Source organism: Hippoglossus hippoglossus, chromosome 7 (genome assembly GCF_009819705.1).
Source record: "Hippoglossus hippoglossus isolate fHipHip1 chromosome 7, fHipHip1.pri, whole genome shotgun sequence".
In the NCBI taxonomy this organism is placed as follows: domain Eukaryota; kingdom Metazoa; phylum Chordata; class Actinopteri; order Pleuronectiformes; family Pleuronectidae; genus Hippoglossus; species Hippoglossus hippoglossus.
Window position 1 is genome coordinate 10,620,135 of NC_047157.1, and position 21,281 is coordinate 10,641,415.

Here is a 21,281-nt window from a genome sequence, read left to right on the forward strand (position 1 = left end):
TTGCTTGTTAATAATACCTTTCTTGTATCTCTTTCATCACCAGCTAGCAACACCCATACCCCTCTCTTTGACCGCTCTCTCTGCCCCATCTCCAGCAGTGAAAGATGACCGGCCATCAGTATGTGAGTGTGTGCGTGCGTGCGTGTAAGCAGACTGATGTAGATGATATGACGATTCAGAAACAAAGGCCCACATTGTGAGGTGCAGGAATCAGACGGCACATCCACCTGACATTCCACAGAGCCTCATGGACTTTGGGTGGAAACATCAACTTGACCCATATAAGCTGCTCAGAGATGCATTTACTCACATTTACAAGAAGGTTTGTGTTATTGTACACAACTAATAATCCAAAACAGAGTTTACACCACGGTAATTCTTCTTGATACTTGATAGATATCATTATCACATCTCTGGATCACCATAAGATTCAGCCTCTCAGCGTTCTTGGTGCCCATTGGCTGTCATCGGACAAGGAATTAGCTTCTGGGGTTAAACGGCCAATATTTTGGTGTTTCCGGTGGAGACAGTTGATATCCTTGCCAAGACTCCCTCTTCATCACACTGTTGACAGCCTGAGTACTTTTTCTTGTTTTTTTTTTCTAATCATATGAGTCAAATGTTTCTCCACACAAAAATACAATACTTTTTGTTGGTGTTTTAGGTCCAGACGACATTTTGGCTTATCTCTATTAACAACTATCTGAGATAAGAAGATAATAAAATCATATTCACATGCAGAAACTGTTTTCAGAGATTAGACAGTCAGTTATTCTGGTGTGGTCAGGAATACAGTGTGGGGTGGAGCAGATCTGGATGGACACTTGTTGAAACCAGTCTGAATTTAGTCATGTCCAGGACACATGCAACTGAACGGTAAGTTAGAATGAAGCTCTGCTCGGCTTTTGCCAGTGTGTGTGTGTGTGTGTGTGTGTGTGTGTGTGTGTGTGTGTTCCCAGGTGCCTGAAAAGGGTTAGAGTGACTAAATGTTTCCAGTGGAAGAATTTAACCTCTGAACTAAAAAGGGAAGTGATTTTCATTTATCAATATGAAACTGGACACAAACTCACACACACACAAATACTGTCACAAGCAAACACACTAATAAGCACATATGGGAGTTCCACACACACACACACTTTGGTTGCCATGATGATTCATGAGAACATGGTGTAGGATCATTTCCCTAAAGGCCACACTCTGAACTCTGACCCCTCCAGTGGCAAAAAGTAGTTTAGTTCTCCCTCAGAGAGATCACATCCGTATAGCTGTCCAAGTTTTCTTCTTCTTTCACCTCAGTGTCTCCCATCCATCGCTCCTCACCTTCCGCTCACCTTTACACTTTGCCTTCTCTAACTCTCTTCCAGAGTCTTCATCTCACCCAGCCACTACACCTACACAGAGAGGATGCATACCAAGCAGAATTATGACCTCCTGGAATGTTTTTCACCTTGTCGTCCAGAAATTTATGGCCACTTATTTCCAAAAAGTTAACATGTCATTTCCTGAATCTGCACGTTTTATTTTGATGGATGCTGCAGGTGGATGCTGAGGTGCTGGTGAAACCAGAAGGCTGTGACTCTGAGGCATTAACAGGCAAAGGGAGGGATGGAAAATATCAATTTATTCATCCATTATCTATATAGCTTATCTTTATTGCATGGGGCTGGAGCCATTCCCAGCTGACATTGGGCAAGAGGATGGGGGAAAAGGAAGCTGTGTATGAGAGACAGTTGTGGAGAGGGAGGCAGATCATATGTAGACCAGTGTAGCTTGAGTCAGCTGCCTGAATTAGCTTGCATGCATCACTTCATACAGTATACTACTTATTTGTCAATCCAAATATGTTTATATTCTGATACTGGACATAATTTGTCGGGAAAAATGTTTTTGGTTGGATAGAAAAGTGTGTACTTTGGCACAAGAGATGGGGGTGCACGTCATGCACGTCCTCGATGCAGTTGGTTTGATGCCACCACAACATTTGAGCCATTTTCAGACATGAACTCCAGAGAATGTCATCAGTTTGCCTTTCACATATGAACAACTCAGCAGGAGATACTTCACTTTGTTAGGATTGTTGCCAAAAGATTTTTTTTCGGTTGAGGGGAGGTGCAACAAGCAGAAACTAGATGTAACATACGTAACATAAAGGAGATTACGTGTTTTTGTTTACAGCACATCAACACTGGCGTCTGCCCTTATCATCAAAAGCTGTCTTGACATGTTTTGTGTCTTCTACGTGTTGTATCCTCTTTTTCATCCTGAGATATTTGTGTTTACATGTTTGAAATGTCATCAATACGCTCAAACGTTTCAGGTGAATCCTCTGGAGGATCTCCTGCTGTGTTGTCCCATGGGCTCAATCGGACATTATCTGGAGTTTTTACTAGGTGGCTGGTAGGAGACAATCTGGAGCCTCATTTGTCACATACAGCCCCTCTGGAGAATGTCAGGAGATTATCAGGAGTTCAGTGCATGTCTAAAAACGGCTGTGAAGGGTTTATTATTCAAATAAATTAATCAGGTCCCAACATAAACATTAGCATAAAAATGTTAACTGTGCATTCATTATGATCAATGCGTCTTATTAATTGCCACTTTAAACCGTTGACAAAAATACTGATTATAAAAACCTGACTTTCTATGTGAACACACAAAAAAAGACAACAACTCCTTCTGTTTCCCTTCTTAGTCCTTCAATCTGTTTCTAACAGTATCTGCTGCTCACGTCTAATTAAGTAATTTGTCCACTGGCTGTCATTATCCACTATTATTCAAACTAGTCCCAATCCCTTCTGGTTATTGCTTTTCTTTTCCTTATCAGTTGAAGCCTAATAATAAATACAGTAAATACACAAACTAGCAGCCAAGCAGCGCCTCATAATCTCCAATAACCATTAACAGCTGAAACCAGCTTAGCTGCAGTTATTAGGGAGGAGAGGAAGGAAAGAGAGGGGGTGAAAGAAGGAAAAGAAGGAAGGACAGAGAGAAAGCTAAACAAACTGCTGACATTCCTCTTCTTCTCCCACTCTCTTCTTTTATCCCCCTTCTTCCTCTGTGTCCTTTTCCTCCTATCCTAAACCTCATCCCTATGTCTTCAGCACGCCCGAAGGACCCATAATGAAATATAGACTGGATAAATAATCAGATCTGCCCATAATTACACTGAAAAAATCCCAAAATACACAAATTCCCACCTACACATGCGCACACACATATCTGTGTTTTCCCATCTCTGGACATATGATTAGGTTACAGGCAGATATGCAAGTACAAACACGTGCACACTCTCATGCACTCGATATACACTCATTCTAACACTTTCTCAGATGACTGCCTCACTGTCAGCACCTACTCTTATTCAGCACTCAGATGTTGAAAGTAAATGTCATTTGTTTGTAGTGGGAAAATATTTCCACTTATCTTTCCGTTTTAACATGCAACACAACTGAATTGTATTTTTCTGTTTTTATTGATACTATAAACAGTAGACAACACATCTGTGCACTATTTCATTAAATCGTATTAAATGAAAAGCAACATGCGATGACTGATCCGTCAGAGCTGGCAGAATGAGAGGATGAGATGCGCCAGTGCGTGCAGAGTGTGTGAACGTGTTTTCATGGTGTGAAGTGATGACAGTGTTGAAAGCTCTGCATATGGTATGAGGGCCGGTCCACTTTTAGCCAAGCGAGGGTGTGAAAAATAGCCAAGCCTGCTACTTAATACTAATGGACTCATCCATTACAACCTTGTGAAAACACAGTGCAAGTGTCTAACATTAGCATTGGTGTGTGTGACCAGAAAGTGATTGTCAAAATGATGGATGAATGTTTTCATGTGTGTGTGCATGCTTGTACACCTGCATTGTGAGTGAGTATGGCCACAATTATTCCATTGTTTCCCCTGTTAATAAACCAGACAAAGTGCAGGAAGTCACATTAGCACAACAGCAATTCAGAATCCTGCGGCAAACGTATGAAACAGAACTTTGCTGTAAAAATATGCACAGTGCAGAAATACATCAAATATAGGTTAATTCAATATTTAACCATAAAATGGGACCATTTAGAGTGAATTTATAATCTTGAAGAAAAAGTTAATCCTACAAAATGTTACAACTCTTCTCCACGGCTCACTGAAACCCACCGAGAAGTAAAACAAGGTTCAAAATTGGCACCTGTAAAAATACATATTGGCAAACGGAAAAAATGAGGCAGGTTGCTGAAATAGGCCAACTGCACTACAAAATCCTCACTTTAAGGCATAGTGTTGTTTCCAGTGAAAGTTTCCGATGTATCATCTCACCGAACATTTGTGTTTTCTTTTCATGTATTTTACAGAAAAGGGTATGAAGTCTTCTCTGTATTTTTCAACTCCAGTGACATTGATAAAGTGTTGATGATCAAAATGTGCTGCCGATAGTAAGATGTTTGAAACTAAAATGTTGACATAATATTGAATAATGATCAACTCGCTCCCTCTGAGCGATACCTCTTCGACCTCTGTGAAACACTAACAATCTGACTCTCCTTCTGCTGGAATTTTCAGAATTCAGAGTATAATTTGCAAAGGCACACACACAGACCACAATGAGCAGAATGCCAAAGTGTCTCAGCCACAAACCTCCACACATATGCGAGATCAGAGAGCAAACTGGGTGTGCTGAACAAAGCAGGTCACATTTGCATTTTGTCTCCTCTCTTCCTCACGTAACAACAATCTCCTGCAATCATTTCCAGAAAGTTTGGTTTGTGACTGACACAGTACGTGAGCAGAGGAGAAAGATTTCAGAAGCATTGGAGTGTGTGTATGTCTCAAAATCACATCAGAACGATTAGGCAATAACACGTACAGTGCAAAAACGAAAGGTTCACTAGCATTGTAGTGACGTCATCTTAATGAGAGTTAAAACTAGCACGTTCTCATACAACCAGCATGCAACTGTCAAAAGTATTACTGTCTGACTTGAAGGACGCTTCATTTCAGTTGACTAAAAAATTTGAAATCAGCCACTGAACAGCACAACACTCACGTTTTCTTGTCTTGAAATACCCTGACATGACAGCCCCCATCCCTTAGGACCAGAGACTGTATTTAAAGATGGACGACCCATCCACACTTCCTCCATCTATCCAGCAATGAAGCCCAAATATCCTGGGTACAATTACCTCCATCTTGCGCATTTGGAGTCAGAGTCAGCACAGCAGTGATCGGGGGATGGAGCTGCTATTCGAGGTCCTTCCGGGAAATGCACTCGAACAATCACAAGTCGGTCTCAGTGGTCAATCACGAAGTTTCAAAGTTTCACCCTGTTTTTATAGCATTACATAAGTTACACCTAATTTAGCTGAAACATCAACACTTTAGACACATTAGTGAGATAAAAACTACCTCTATTGACAAACCTTTCAGAAAAAAAATTGTATTTCAACAGTATTTACTCTTTTTTATTTTGTCCACGTCCCATCCACTAACATGGAGGCAGGATTCGTTACCTGTACTGCAGCCAGCCACCAGGTGGCAATCGAGACACTTTCCATCTTTACATACAGTTTATGCTGAGGACAGCTACATGGCATCCTGGGATAATAATGTGAAGAGTAATAGTAATGAGAGTTGTATCAGACAATGTAAATCAACCAGTATCTGGTGGATTCTTCCAACAAAGTGCACAAAGAGTTTTGTAAATAAATCATTGTAAAATGAGTATTGCATTTTTTTTTTACTTGTACCACACACATTGGAATTGGACATTCTTTAAAACAAAGCATTGGAATTTGCAAATCAAATGTGACCCAAGTAAAAAGATAGTGTTGGAAACAAATTGGCAGAACACATTCCAACACTCAGCAAGTGCTGAGTGTTTCCCTGTGGAGCTTCTCTGACATGAGTCGACATTAAGCTGACAACTGCACGCCGGCTGAAATCCATTACGTGTTACATGTATGTGTTTATGGGCGTGTCAGAAGAATAAATTCTTGATTATTTGGGGTAAATGAAGGTCGATACAGATTCAGAAAGAAAAACAGGAAAGGGTTGTGGAGGGAAGAAGAACAGACATTGGAGAGAAGAGGAGATAATGAAGGGGAGAAAGTTGTTTATCCAGCTGCCGGCCACAATTTCATTTGCTTTCGTGTCAGTTGAATGATTCTGTATCAAATGCATATAAATACACAATTTAATGAAGAAGATAAACTTGATTAAAATACTCCCTTTCAGATCTTTTGCTCCTTCTGGGTCCATGTGTGATCACTGTTCTCTTTGCCTGACTGTTGTGTGGTACCTTTGACCCCCCGGCCTGGGTCAACCCTCAGAAGTACAGCCCTGTTTTGTCTGAGCCTGTGACCTCTCACCTTCAGTCTGGGGTCGTGGCCATCAGCAGCAGAGGCAGACGAACACCAGTGTGGTTGCAAGCTGCTTCAAAAAACTCGCAGATTCCCAGTGGTAGAGCTGTTTCTTTTTCATTCATTAGTCTTTCCCAAAGGGCGGTGTGCGACCTTAAGGGGCTTTACGGGGTCAGGAGGGTCCCTGTCAAAATAGGGAATAGTATATTATCACTGTTAGTTTGTTAATGAGAAGGTAATGGAGCCAGACCACTAACTGTTCTCAGAGGTTCTTATATTACTCTGTGGGCTCTGCTGCCATCTGATGGCTGTACAGTGCAAACAAGACAAATGAAGTTAGAAGAAATCATGGAACTTGTAGAAACAGGGTGAGAAAAAGTCAGTAACTATGTATTATTAACATTTTTACATACTTGTGACCCTGATGATTCCCAATGTATAAGACCCAGAATAAAGTGGAACAAGGGACTGCTGTATCAAAATCCAGATTGGAACTGGAACACAGTCCTTTTCCCATTTGGAGACATGCAGGTGACTGGAATCTACATTTATAAAATCTTCATGTTAATATTAAATTAAAGGGAGCAGAAATCTATTTAAAAGCATTTGTTTAGGATTGAGCATTTACCTTGTTATCTGGCTGAAAGGCCTGAGCAGCCACTCCAAGTCTTGGTCCCTCACCAAAAATGAATAATCTAACCAAACACATTCTAAATTTTAGTTTTGTTTGATACCATGAGCTAAATATACACGTCATGTTCTACTGTTTTATTATTTAAGTTGTGTTCTTAAATAGAAAAAAATGGCCAAACAAATGGCAAACAAAAGCCTCAGGTGCTCTCACTCAAAGCAGGAAGTAAGGCCTAGGTGAACTTCCTGCCGCCTTTTATAGACTCCGCCCCTTTACCTGGGTCCTAGTGTTTGACTTCCTGTTAGCTTTCCTCCAACATACTGTAGGATTCCCAATTGGTGTCTCTAATCATTGAAATTGACATATTCAGTTAATCAAGTAAATGACGTGATGTATTTCAGAATGGAGTCATAAGCTAATGGGACTTTAGCAGTCAAAATGAGGTGCAACAATAAAAGATGAAGACTAAAAAGGGAAGAGATACAGAATGAGATAAGGAGACAGAGAAAAAAGAAAGAGAGAAGGTGATGAAGATAAGAGAACAAGAGCAGGTACTGCCATCTTTGTCCAGGGCAGGATTAGCATTATGTGCTGTTCAATACAAGCTGACTGATCACATTTAGTCATGTAATATAACGTTGTCACGTTGCATGATTATATTACAGGTCATTTAACATTTTATCTTGAAGTTTCCATTTTAATGTTAGTTCTGTCCAGCGTTTGGTTGTAAATGTTGGAAACTGTTGTGAATTTAAAAATGTAGAGATACCGATACAATGATGTTACATTTTAGTTTGGCAGACACACAGATAAGAAGTACATTCACGTGGGATTTATAGAAGTAGGCTGCAGGGGGCAGGCTGGAGAGGAGAAGCTGAGGGTGGCTGCTGGGGTTGGATGCTGACCAGCTCAATAATCTGTGACAGGTGACAGAGATCAACCTTATATTTCTGTTTGTTTTGTTTTTTGTTTAGTGTAATTCAACTTTTCAACTGTGATGAAGTTTGTGTGACAGAGAGCCATAAACAAAATGAGCAAAGAGACTCACCCTCTGACCAAGGATCACGATGACAGTCGCACTGTCCCTCTTAGTCAGCTCGGCCACAACCTTTGGCCTCTGCTCCTTCATGAAGAACATGAAGGCGTTGGAAAGCTTCTTAATATAAGGCTGATCTCAATCCAGCTGAATGTCACACTTTCTCTTTCTGTTGGAAAACAAAAAATACAGACTCGGAGCATGAATTAGCCCTGTGTGTGACACTGTGAGGAAAGAAGAGTTTTACAAACAACCAAAAAACTGTGATCTTTGCAGACAAATCACAGACATCAGCAATCAAAGAACAGCTGGAAGCAACAAAATACAAGGTGAAAGTGATCTGATCGTGAGTCTGGTTTTGTGATGGTCTTCGAGTTGTTGACCACAGCCAAAGATCATGAACCAGTCAGGCTGAGTTACTGAGGCCTCGAGGTGCTGTGTGGAGGAGCAGCAGAAGCTACAGGAGCTAATGATGCATATTGTGGAAGACCATACACCACCTCTCCATTCATATATAAATAAAACCAGGCAGATACAATAGATATCTGAAAATGTTGTGTGTCTCCAAACAATAAGTGTTTGTTTACATTTATGTTTGTGATATTCACACAATTCCAACAGGGTCCAGGTTCCCCTGTAGGCAGCCTCACCTCTGGTGCATCAATATACTGGAAACATGTGATGAAACAAACTGCATCATATACGTCATCTGTCCAGCAGGTGTCCTAGTTTAATATCTCTATACGGGGGCACAGAGACAGACATCCTACAAAAAGAATGTTGCAGACATGTTGAGAGAGGGACAAGGTGCAAAATGAAAGTTTTGGCAGCAAATAGCTAAAGATGTGTATGATGGAGAGTTTTGTGAAACTGGGATGTGGCCTGTCAGACCCTTTTGGATATTAGAGAATGCATGTGTAGATTTTAAACTGCTCATTATTAATCACAGAAATAAGACGTGACCAGTGAATATTATGATTATATAGACATGAGATATAAACACAATGTACAGGCCAAGACATTTATATTGAATCCAGAATAGAGTGAATATGTCAAGAAGTAGCGGAACAAGATGGAGAGAACAAGTAGTATTAAGCAGGCTGAGAATTGAGCATAGTAACCTCAACAGTACACTTCATATGACAGGAAAACATCTAACGGGTATCTGCGACCAATGTCAAGAACCAGAAACAACATCCTCACATCATGGAGGAAAGGAAAAGAAGAAGAGAAAGGAAATAACTGATGGAACAACGATGGAAAACAGGACCAATGCTGAACACTATTAAAAGTATATTAGAGCGTGGAGAGTGTCAGCAAGGGAGGAAAGAGTTATTCAGATGTTTTAAGAGAGACTGGGCTGGACAGACAGGGGGCAGTATTGCGTCGCTGTGGATGCAAGTTGCCGTAAAACCTGACAGAAGAAGAAGAAGAAGACGCTCAGGTTGCATTCACTCTGATGAAAACCAAAGCTCGGTGGTGACAGCAGTGATGGCTCCTCTGCTCACGTGTAGTAAGTACATCACTACACCATTACTACCAGAGCGTGTGTGTCTCATCCCTTTATAACGTAGCATTGACATTGTGACACCTTCCTCTGAGTACATGTGTTTCTAAGCTAATCTAACAGCCTGCTAGGTGGCTAACATCGACTCACGTTACAGCCTCAGAAAAGATGCTGTGTGGTAGCACTGCACTATAAACTGTTTGTATTGTTTGTTTTCTAGCCCCTGTTGCTCCTTGTTAAATGGTTAATTAACCTCACTAAAATAATATATAAAATGTGAATAAACGTTACGTATATAGCACCTTTAAACCAGTTATAAGGTGCTTTACAAGTTAAATATGAAAAACCGAAGGCCAACTATAGGAGAGAGGTTAAAAGCAAACAATAAGAAAACTTTATAAACTGATTCAAATATTTGTTAAAAGAAAAAGAGGATAAGGAGTTTGTTAGATGGATCTCCTCAGGGAGAGTGGGCATATATGGTGTCAAAAGTCAAATGTACTTAGGTTCAAGTCTAGAACGGAACCTTTAAAGTCAGAAATAAACTCTTAAAATCAATTCTACAATTTACTGGAAGCCAGTGAAGAAAAGGTCAAATTGCAGTAATATGATCTATCTATGTAGATTTTGATGAGGTTATAGAAGTCCTGATACTGCATTCACTAATGCAGACCCTCACATACAAAACAGTGTTGCTGTTTCAGATGTATGTCTCTTTCACAGCCCAACAGTGAATGTGGATCTCCGCTGAACTCTGCACATCGGCAGACAGAACAAGGGAAACAGCACAGAGAAAAACTTGTTCCACTTTGAAGTCAATCAGATCTACTGAATCAGATCTACAGAGGCCACTGCTCAGTTGATTGGCCGTTGGGCTTTGTCTGCCAGCATCAGAGGGGACAGTCAACACCTCCACCGACAGCATGAGTGAGCTAACAGACTTTGTCAGGGGCCAAATTGTTGGTGCCCAGGTGGCAGGTCTGTCTGTGAGAGAAACTGCACAGCTCTGTGATGTGTCGGGAAGAACAGTCCTCAAAGTCATGAGTGTCTACAATATGCACGGACATACTGCATCAGCAAAGAAGAACAGCAAGCGCAAGCCCAAGAGGAAAACGATAAGGCGGACAAAAGCTGGAGTCGATGAAGCAGCTGCCATCGGAAAACTGACGTCTGACTCCAAGATGGACTCACAAAACCCTGAGGATGAGAGTGAGAAACCTGAATCCCAGACCAAAGACAAGGAATAATGTGGCTGTGTTTCAGACTTTTGGGTACATTTAGACTGGTTGATGTTTGCATTAAGCCACAAAATGCCTTGATTTAACCCACAATTTTGCTTACGTTATACATAAATATTTTTGTATTTGTATTGTAAGGCTTGAATATGAGCCTGTTCTGTCAGCTTTTGTACATTTCAAGGCTTTCCTCGAGTTTCCCCTCATCAGTAACGTAAATCCAGTGGCATTTATCTGTGTATGAGTGCAGCTATCAAGTTTTTTTGTCCAACTCATTGATGAGACAGGAAATATGGAAAATAACAAAACTATAAAGAGCAGAAACCTGATGATAATGTCAACCTGCTTTGTTAATTCAAAATCACACATAATGTGTCTGTGATGATGTATTAATAATGTGCAATAATTTCAATAATAGATCAAACTTGTTCTCCTTTCTGCCTACGTCGTCTGTCCTTTTCCTATTCCTACTAACTGACCTGAGGATGCAGTTTTTGTCATGACCATTAGAAGTGACAGCATATAAAGAATGGTGACTTTTGATTGTCACAGGGATACCGTTCAGAGTTGAAGAATAGTTTCCTAATTTTTCCTTTGTCTCCCTCGGTTAGATTAATCAGTAATACATAATCCATAATTGCAGTCTTTGCCAGTCTGTCTATGTTGGATCCCTGTTCTGACCACTAGTTGTATGCACATTTTAACCCCCTGAGAAATACTTTATCCATATTTTGACCTTTGACCTTCAGTGTCATAATCATGGGCATAGGTAGTTGCAGAGCAGTTTAATTCAATTCGATTTTGATTTTATTTGTAAAGCACCAAATCACAAAACACATTATCTTACAGCACTTGACATAAGGTCGAAACCTAAGTAAATTATAGAGAAACCAAGGTCCCAGTTGCACAGACTTACTGAGACATCCTGATAATAAAGACTTATAATGATCCCATCTAGACGGCTGTCCGTAGAGACTTGTTTTATGTGTAGGTCAATTGACATGTCCTGGTCAAACAAAACAAGGTTCCTCACAATAGAGCCTGGGGCCAAGCAAATGCCACTTTAGTCTCAGGTTGGTGATTAATTGATAAGTAAAATATCATTACTTGCAGCCCCATTTTTATTTTTATATCTATGAATGATTTTAATTTTTTTTTAGTTATTGTCTATCCTTCAAAAGCAAAGTTCACATAAGTTTAATGCATAGTTTCCTGCTCAGGTAGTTTCATATGCAAAATAAATCAAAAAGTCATGAGCAGATGAGACAAAACTTTTATTCTGAAGGTGTCAGACCGGATGTGTCCGTTGTTATTCATCCTGTAGAAACAAACTTAGGTCGGTGATAAACATCAGCAGGACAGACACACTGATCCTCTGTTCTGATCGTCACACAACATGTGAGTTTAATGTTTCTGTAAGTAGCTTTAACATGTTAACACACTTGTTGCCGACGGTAGCTAATCTATTAGCTTGTAGCCTGACTAGCTTAAATAACAGCATCGAAAACCAAGCTGCTATCGAGGTGAGCACATCAATCTCATCCCTGTCGTTAATTAGCTTCTTAATGAGTGTGTGCTAAAAAGCTTTGTGCTTTAGTTACTATTAGTTCATTACTATATAATGTAGTGTTAGGTTGTTTATTATATCCACCCCCTCCCAGGTAGTGTTAGCTTCCACATGCTGGTTGTTGAATGAGTTGATACCATAGACAGTTTATAGGTTGATACTTGAAACTATTGTTTCTATTACTATAGAAACAATATTACTATTGTAGTTTCTGTTACTATTGTTAGTATTATTATATACTGTATAAACCATTGCTATTATTGTTATTATTTGCTGTATCTTATTATCTCATTTTCATCTTTTTATGGATCAGTGATGACCCCGTCCACCTCATGATCTATGGATCCTCCTCCACCCTGGATCTCTCTGGATCCAATTGTACAAAATAATGGAACCACCACATGACAGAGGACTTTGAGGAATTCAAGCAGCAGCTGCAGAGCCTGCAGCCTGTCTGGCCTTTGACTTCGCCTGTGGCCTCCATGAAAGACACTCAACACTTTCACAGGAGTGTTCCAAGCAACATGAGTGACTTAACAGAGTTTGAAAGGTGCCAAATAGTTGCTGCAAGACTCTCCGGCGCATCTGTCACAAAAACTGCACAGCTGTTCAATGTGGCGCGGGGAACGGTCTCCAGAGTCATGACAGTGTACGTCAAACATGGACGAACAACATCGGCAAAGAAGAACAGCGGGCGCAAGTCAAAGCTCACAGAAAAGGACAGACAAACGCTTCTCAGGATAGTCGAGGAACACCCTGAATATACAGCCTCAAACATAACTTCAGAGCTGAACACACACCTCTCTCACGCCGTCTCGGTGAAAACTATAAGGCGCGAGCTTCACAAAGCTGGTATTTTTAGAGGAGCAGCCAATCGGAGGCCAGAGACTGACGCACAAGATCCAGATGGAAACAACACTAGACCTGAACTCGACAAAGATTGTGACACACTGAAACCTAGTGAAGAGAGGACAAGACCTGAAATGCAAACAAAGGAAGGACAGGGAACAATATCTGAATATCTGAACCCCAGGCTGGTGTCGAAGAGTACAACACAGAAAAGTCAGTAAAGAGGATACAATATGTAGCATGATCGTGTTAAGGGAAAACCACACAATGCCTGCATTCCTTAATGTCACCCACTATCAAACAGGCTCATGGCTGTTTAATAACGTGGATTATAATAATGCAGATTTTATTATTTATTTTTGCATGAATGCATCATAGTGCAATAGTAAGGCTTTTTGTAGGAGTTTTCATTTTTCCTGGTTTACAAGGAAACATAACTTTAATATGGATTATTGAGAAATAGTCTTAATAGTTGAAAATATCCCTGCTGTTTACAGCCAAATTTGTGTTGTGAGTGGTGTATTATGTGAATATGTTTGTCCTTTAAGAAAGATTTGTAAACCCCACAGAGAGAAATCACATTTGTGAATTTGAGCAATGCAAATAAACTTTGATTGATTGACTTGATGAGGGATGCTGTCTTTTTAATACTAATGTGTGAAGTTGTCGAGCTATTATTTCAGGTATCATAGAAAAAAATCATACGAAATGAATGTGATTATTTGAAAGTTTACTGTTTAATGCAAAAACACTCAATATAATGAATTGCAAAATTCAAGGTTTGTTCCTATTGAGCAATGCTTTGCTGAGATGACTGTTGTTTTTTGCTACATCTGGTTATTAGGGCCCGAGCACCTCCGGTGGGAGGCCCTATTGTATTTCGAAGGATTTGTATTTCCCTTTTGGGGCTTTTTCAGGGCCTAGACATGCTCAAATTGTTACCAAAGTTTGCAGGGAATTCAAAACCCCAAAAAGTAATTGTATTCTGGAGTAATTTGAAATGGCCGTGGAAAAATGGCTCAACAGCGCCATCTAAGGAAAACTCCCTCAGTTAGCTTTCACCGATCTTCACAAAAATCGTAGCCCAGGTGTATCATGACCAGACAAACAAAAAAGGTCAGAGGTGCAATGGGAAAAAAGCAACAGGAAGCCCGCCATTTGGACTTTAGTGGCCATATTGGCCATTTTCCACATTTTTACTTTGATGTACTTGTCCCAGGGCTTTCATCAGATCAACTTCATATGGAGATGGGTGTCATCACAACAAGATGGAGATGAAAACTACCTTAAAGATCGATTTTTCGTCACACGGTGGGACCGTGGCATGGCGTCAAAGTTTGATTACACGCCATCAAAACACGAGGTTCTGTATCTTGGACATACATGGTCCAATCGAGTCCAAACTAGACATGTAAGACAAGAGTCCTGGCCTGATGACATCTACACAGAAATCATGACTTAAAATCACAGCGCCCCCTGGTGGCAACAGGAAATGTCTTGTTTTTGGAACGTCTTACACTTGGAGGTATTCCTCCTCACCCACTGCTCGCAGCCATGTCAAACTGTGTCAAATGGGTCTCAAGACATTGATAATGTAGGCATAACATTACTGTGACTTTTCGTCAAACGCCATAATAGTGGCGTGGCGTCAAATTTCATCAACTCGCCGTGACACACGAAATTACTATAACTTCGGTGTTGGAGGTTCAACCTCCCTCAAACTACATTTGTGTAACAACAGGGCCTTAAAATATGTTGGGAAAGGGACTTTGATCATGTGATCCCAGAAGATAACTGTAAAAAAACGTCTTTGTGTCATGGTATTGTCATAGATTAAACAGAGTATTTTGGACTGATTACCGTCATCTACTGAGTTGGTGCACCGTTCCTAGAGGTACTGCAATATAAGGTCGATCCAAGTGGATTCAAGATTCAAGATTCAAGAGTTTATTGTCAAATGCACAACAATTACATTAAGCAGTCGCTGGCAATGAAATGCTTGGGTCACAGGCTCTCTTATAGCAATGCTCCGAATATTACAAGCAAAAAAATATTGAATAAAATAATATAAAATAGAATATCAAAAATTTCAAATAGAAAATAAAATATATATATCTAAATATATATATACACCTAAAGAAAAAAAAACAATAGTGCAATTGTGTGCAATAGTGCAAATATGCTAAGGTGCTGGTTTAGTGGAGTTATTGCAGATTGGAGGAGTTTAAAAGTCTTATGTCAGCCAGACGGCAGCAGGCAAAACAGTGTATGGTTTCCTTTGATCTATTAGTCACATCATAGTCCTTTAACCCCCTTTGTTTGAATTTCTTAAACCTCCTTTGCTTCAATTCCTTTAAACTCCTTTGCTTCAATCCCCTTTCTATTCTTTAAAGATGCTCTTTATCTCAGAAAAATAAGAAGTGAAGAATCAGTCTGCACTAACCAGCGAATTGGTAGAACAAAGAAGATAAGGGATTTTTCATGAGAATTTGGAAACCACATCTTGAACAGCGAAAATAACAATTCGTAACACACATTGAAACAAACAACAGTCGCAATGGAGATCACTGGGAGAGTGAAACAAATGGATATAGAGGTAGAGACTGTCCGCCCGTACTTCGAGTCCTTTTTTACGAAGATCACTGCAGAGCAGTGGGAGCTGTTGAAGTCATGCAAACCGGATGAAGCTACAACATTTATGTTGGCAGATCTTCTGCTGAAGTTAATGACGACCGTTTCAAATGCCATTGCAAAGCAATGTCCCCATGCACCCTTGTCTGAGGAAGAAGTTCGGTCCATTCTGGGCGACACTCTCAACGACAGTCTTTCACCAGGCACAACAAAGTCTAAGAGTTTGGATAAGCTCACAGACTTGGTTGTAGAGGAGGTGACGAAGACTGTCAACTCCACCTTGTCTGCAAGCTCCACCTGTGTGAGCTCTGAGAAGCCTATACCAACCCGCCTCATTAACCCCGCTAAAGTCCAGAAGATGATCTGTTATGCCTGCGAGACGTTAAAGGCAGATGCAAAAATCAAACTCTTGCTCGAGTGTCAATCGCGCAGGCGAAGTCGGGCAATTTCCTCAGAGGAACAGGACGCTTCAGATGATCCCATTCGGATGTGTAGGACCTCTTCAAGCTCCCACTCTTCAGGAGTCAGCTCCAAGTCAGGTAGTTCCTCAGAGGGAGGTTCAACAACAAGCAGTATGGACAGTGGGAAGATGCTTGTCCAGGAAACAATCAACAATAGTTTGACTGACATCACAGACTTCTTTAATGAGTTCAATGACAGCCTCTTTCTCCATTCATCGTTTTCTCCAGAGATTGATATGGCTTTAGATGAAATTATTGAGTCAATCAATAAGGAAAGCAATAAGGAATCTCCACAGCCAAACCTCTCAATCAGTAAAGGAATGAGGACGATCAATAGTCTTTTCATAAAGACTTTTGCCACAGCAGGGACGCTTCAAATACTGACAGGGGTCGCGAAAAAATTCAAGGAGGAGACCAAAGTCAATAGGAGGCTGACGATACAGTCATTGATGGCTAGTGTTGACGCTGTGCTTCTGGAGAAGGAGAAGCCGGGAGGTGGAAATGAAAGTTCTGCATTCCCAACACTGAAAAAGCTTCCATCTGAAAAGGTTCTTGTATTCACAAAACAGCTTTCAGATCTCATCTATGCTCACATCGTACCTGGAAGGAATTCAGACATTAGTTCAGGTCCAGTGAAAAAGGTGGCTGTTCCTGATGCACACAGGGGCATATATGCAGACATTCAGACCAGGGTGTTTTGTTTTCTGTCCTTGATAAGCTGGTGGCTGAACAACCAAGTTAACTGCCACACAAAAAGGGTGTCAGAGGCTTTTATGGCCATCGACTCACTGGAAACAAACAAGCAGTCATCATCATCAGAGGTCAGCAGCATTGAGGAGAAAACATCGAAGCAGTCAACATCATCAGAGGTCAGCAGCGGAGGGAATGAAAGACCGAAGAAGTCAACACCAGCAGTGTTCAACACAATTGAGGAGAAAGGATCGAAGCAGACTTCATCATCAGAGGTCAGCAGCAGTGGGAATAAAAGATCGAAGCGGTCAACACCAGTAGTGTTCAAAGGAATTGAGGAGAAAGGAACGAAGCAGACGTCATCATCAGAGGTCAGCAGCGGAGGGAAGAAAAGATCTAAGCAGTCAACATCATTAGAGTTCAACAGCATTGAGGAGAAAACATCGAAGCAGTCATCATCATCAGTGGTCAGCAGCAGTGGGAATAAAAGATCGAAGCAGTCAACACCAGCAGTGGTCAGCAGCATTGAGGAGAAAGGATCGAAGCAGACTTCATCATCAGAGGTCAGCAGCAGTGGGAATAAAAGATCGAAGCAGTCAACACCAGCAGTGGTCAGCAGCATTGAGGAGAAAAGATCGAAGCAGACAACATCATCAGAGGTCAGCAAAGAAAACTCAGCATCATCAGACAGCAACTCCAGGGAGAAGATTGCAAAGATGCTGGCAGCAGACAGATGTAAAATGTATGTCAGTGTTCTCTTGGACCAGCTCATCACACAAAGCTATAATAAGGCAAAGGTGACCCGGACTGATGTCGACATAACAGACACAAATCATCATCTGCTGGAGAGAATATGGGCCGAGGTCAAAGACATTGACTCAACTTTCAACCCCAACACAATCCTTGACGAGGTCATTTTCAAGGAGTTGTGTAAGAAGTGGCCTTGTCCAGAGATGCTATTGGTTTCCTTTCTTTTAAGAGATCCAGAACTTGAGATATCAATTGGCTCCTCTTTGAAAAGACGCCTGTGCAAAAAGCCTGGCTTCTTCTCCTCTTTCAGAGCAAGGTTCTCTTCCTTCTTCCGGAGATAAAAGGTGGATGATGTTATTCCGATAGCTTCACTTTCAAATTTAAATATGTTTTCTCCAGGTGCTCCTGTTATCCCCACATTTATAAAAATGAATAAAATGTATAAAATGGAATTATTTGCTCTCAGTATTTATTCCACTCAGACTTAAGTCTTGTTGTGGCTTTTCTCCAGGTGCTCCGGTTCCCTCCCATATTTAAAACAATTATTAAAAGATTCAAAATCGAATAATTTGTTATCAGGATTTATTCCTCTGAGACTAAAGTTTTGCTGTTTTACAAGCTGAAAATTCACTGTTTCACAGGTGCAAGTTTAGTTTCTTCCTTTAATTCATCAGCCATCAGCACCTTCACCTGAACTTAGCTCCAACAAGCTGTATAAGGCAGAGTAGAGTGACCTCATTATGGCTGGTAATCAAATAGCGATAGTAAGCATCTAACTGTCAGATATTTTCAGAATAAGACACAGTTGCTGCTGACTATCACCGTAAATCGATACAGTGTTACTTGATTGTGTTTGTCTTCATTTTGAAGGAAATTTGAGATCTCAACTAATTCAATTTTGGAGTTAAATTTCTCCAGGAAGATGGAAATATTACAACTGCAACATATTTTTTATATCTCACTTATGTAAAAAGCAACAAGAGTTTATATGATTTAATATATAGGATAAGATGTAGAATATCCCTTGTACGTCTGAAGGTCTTCTGCACAAATTACCACAAAAAAAACATTAGATGTTAGCAGGTGTTAGGGGCCACCAGCGGATGTTAGGGACATAACTTCAGTTGTGCACCTTAGAGTCATCAAGTGTTTTGACCTTCTGATCAACGATACAGGCCGAACTTGAGGGTACGCTGAGGATAAAGGTAAATCTGACTGGCTGCTGGGTATTATGGCAGTACTATGAAAGCCATGTGGCTGCTCAGTAGATCAGACATCATTATCTCTTTAGCCTTTTTAAACTAAACTCTGTACCATTTTAGAACATAGGACAAGATGGAGAATATTCCTTGTACGTTCGACTGCAGCAATTAATGCCTATTGCCAGTTGATGTTAGCGGATGTTAGTGACCACCAGCGGATGTTAGGGACATATCTTCAGTTGTGTACCTTAGCGTCATCAGGTGTTTAGGCCTTTTAATCACAAGACATCCTCTTTTAAGGCAGGCCACCACAGGTTGATCAGACCTGGGTGCATGTCCCTAGCATATTGGGGCCCAGTTGGGATCTTTCCTCCTGATCCAGAGCCATTGGCTGCAGCGTTCTGCAGTGTGTGATGTTTCTTTTATGGTCCGGCGCAGGGCTTGTCGATGGATCTCCAGATCTTTGTGCAACCTAATGGTGCAGCCAACCTCCACAGGGCAAGCTATTGCTTTCCAGCCACATTCCTGTGCCTCAAATGCAAGGTCTGCATACCACAGCCTTTTCCTCTCATTCGCTTCATCAACATTATCCACCTAGGGTACTGTCAATTCTAAAAAGTAGACGATGCACATGGTATTAGACCAGATTATCAGGTCAGGTCTTAGGGTGGTAGTGACAATATGTGATGGGACTGTAAGTCGCTGGCCCACATCCACCAGCATCTCCCAGTCTCGGACTTGCTCCAACTGACCACTACTGGCCAGTGGAGGAGGCCCTCTCTTTCCCTGTTCCCTCTCGCGGATAAATGTTGTCCTTTAAACTGCATTCGATGTTTTGGAAGGCAAGGCATTGGTAGCAGTTCACTTAGTTTCTAGTGTTGCTGCAAGGCATTATCTGGTTGTGTATCAACGTATACCTACCTTAGGCGATACTTATTTTACAACCAGTGAGGACGTGCCTGACCCTAGCGTAATAATGTTAGTTAGTTGTCTCTATATGAATCCATTCATGACACAAAATGACTCGAGTGAAACTGATCTGACTTAAATGATCTGATTATTTTACAACCGTAGACCATACAACAATTGACAGTCTGAAATAAAAGATATCAAACTGAACAAATTTAACTTTTAACATTCTTTAGTTTTCAACATGATTCTAAGCTGACTTCATGTTATCATTTGATGCAGTGTTAACCTTTAAACTCTGATGTTGGACAACATACTGCAAATGTGAAGAGGAAAAATCGGACATTAGCTTTAGAGAACAAACAAATTCAGATTAAATCCTGTAATTCCACAGGCAGACACTGGTTATTTCGTTGATTTACATTCACAAAAAGAGCCAATGAAATACATCGTTTATTTACATGGAAACATAACATTTTATAAGTTTTAGATCTTTTTCAGAAAGGCACTTGATCAAATTCTTGTTGCAAATTATCAACAAGATTAAGGAAAATTCGATTTGGTAAAAGGCACATAAAAAAAAGACACACAAGGAAAAGACATGGAGGGTGTAAACAAACATGAACAGACCATTTTCAAACTTTGAATCACAGACAAAATGGCAATCACGACTCTTTCCCAACACAGTGATGAAAAGTTGTTTTTCTGATGATGGTTTAAGAACTTCAATGTAAAGTTAAAGGTGCGAGGAGTATTAAAGGGCTCTCGCTCCTTGGATAGATCAGCACATGTAGGTGAAACAATGGATTCTACTTCTAATCTACAAAACTTCTGCTTTGTAAATGGAGAACGAGACGGTGTGTAACATTTCAAGTAGAGTGACAACGGAATGGGCAGAAAGAGACAAAGATACTAGCAATATGAGAATTCATTATTATTCTAACCCAAATGAATTGGCTTTTTGAGGGCTTTAACATGCTCAAAAGGTTATGAAACTTTGCTGAAAATTAGAAAGTGGTGAAAATGTACGCATTCTGGAGTAATTTGAAATGGGCGTGGCAAAATGGCTCAACAGCGCCACCTGGAACGCAGCCCCTAGGTTTCCCTTTGACCGATCTTCACAAAAAAACGTAGGCCAGGTGTATCGTGACCAGTCATACAAAAAAGTCTCTCAGTGCCATTTTGGCCATATTCCACATTTTTACTTTGACGAACTTGTCCCTGGGCTTTCATCTGATCAATTTCAAATTGAGATGAGTGTCATCACAACAAGACGGAGATAAAAACTAACTCAAAGATCGATTTTTCATCACACGGTGTGACCGTGGCATGGCATCAAAGTTTGATTACACGCCGTCCAAACACGAGGTTCTGTATCTCGGACATACATGGTCCAATTGAGTCCAAACTAGACATGTAAGACAAGAGTCCCGGCCTGATGACATCTACACAGAAATTATGAC

General features: G+C 40.6%; 1 long non-coding RNA gene across 1 annotated transcript; it reads left to right on the plus strand.

The window, feature by feature from the left end:
- Positions 1-9,409: 9,409 nt before the first annotated feature.
- Positions 9,410-11,097, plus strand: LOC117764402. The gene is made up of 2 exons (XR_004614387.1): positions 9,410-9,530; positions 10,248-11,097. It is a non-coding gene; the product is annotated as an uncharacterized LOC117764402 (long non-coding RNA).
- The last annotated feature ends 10,184 nt before the right edge of the window (positions 11,098-21,281 follow it).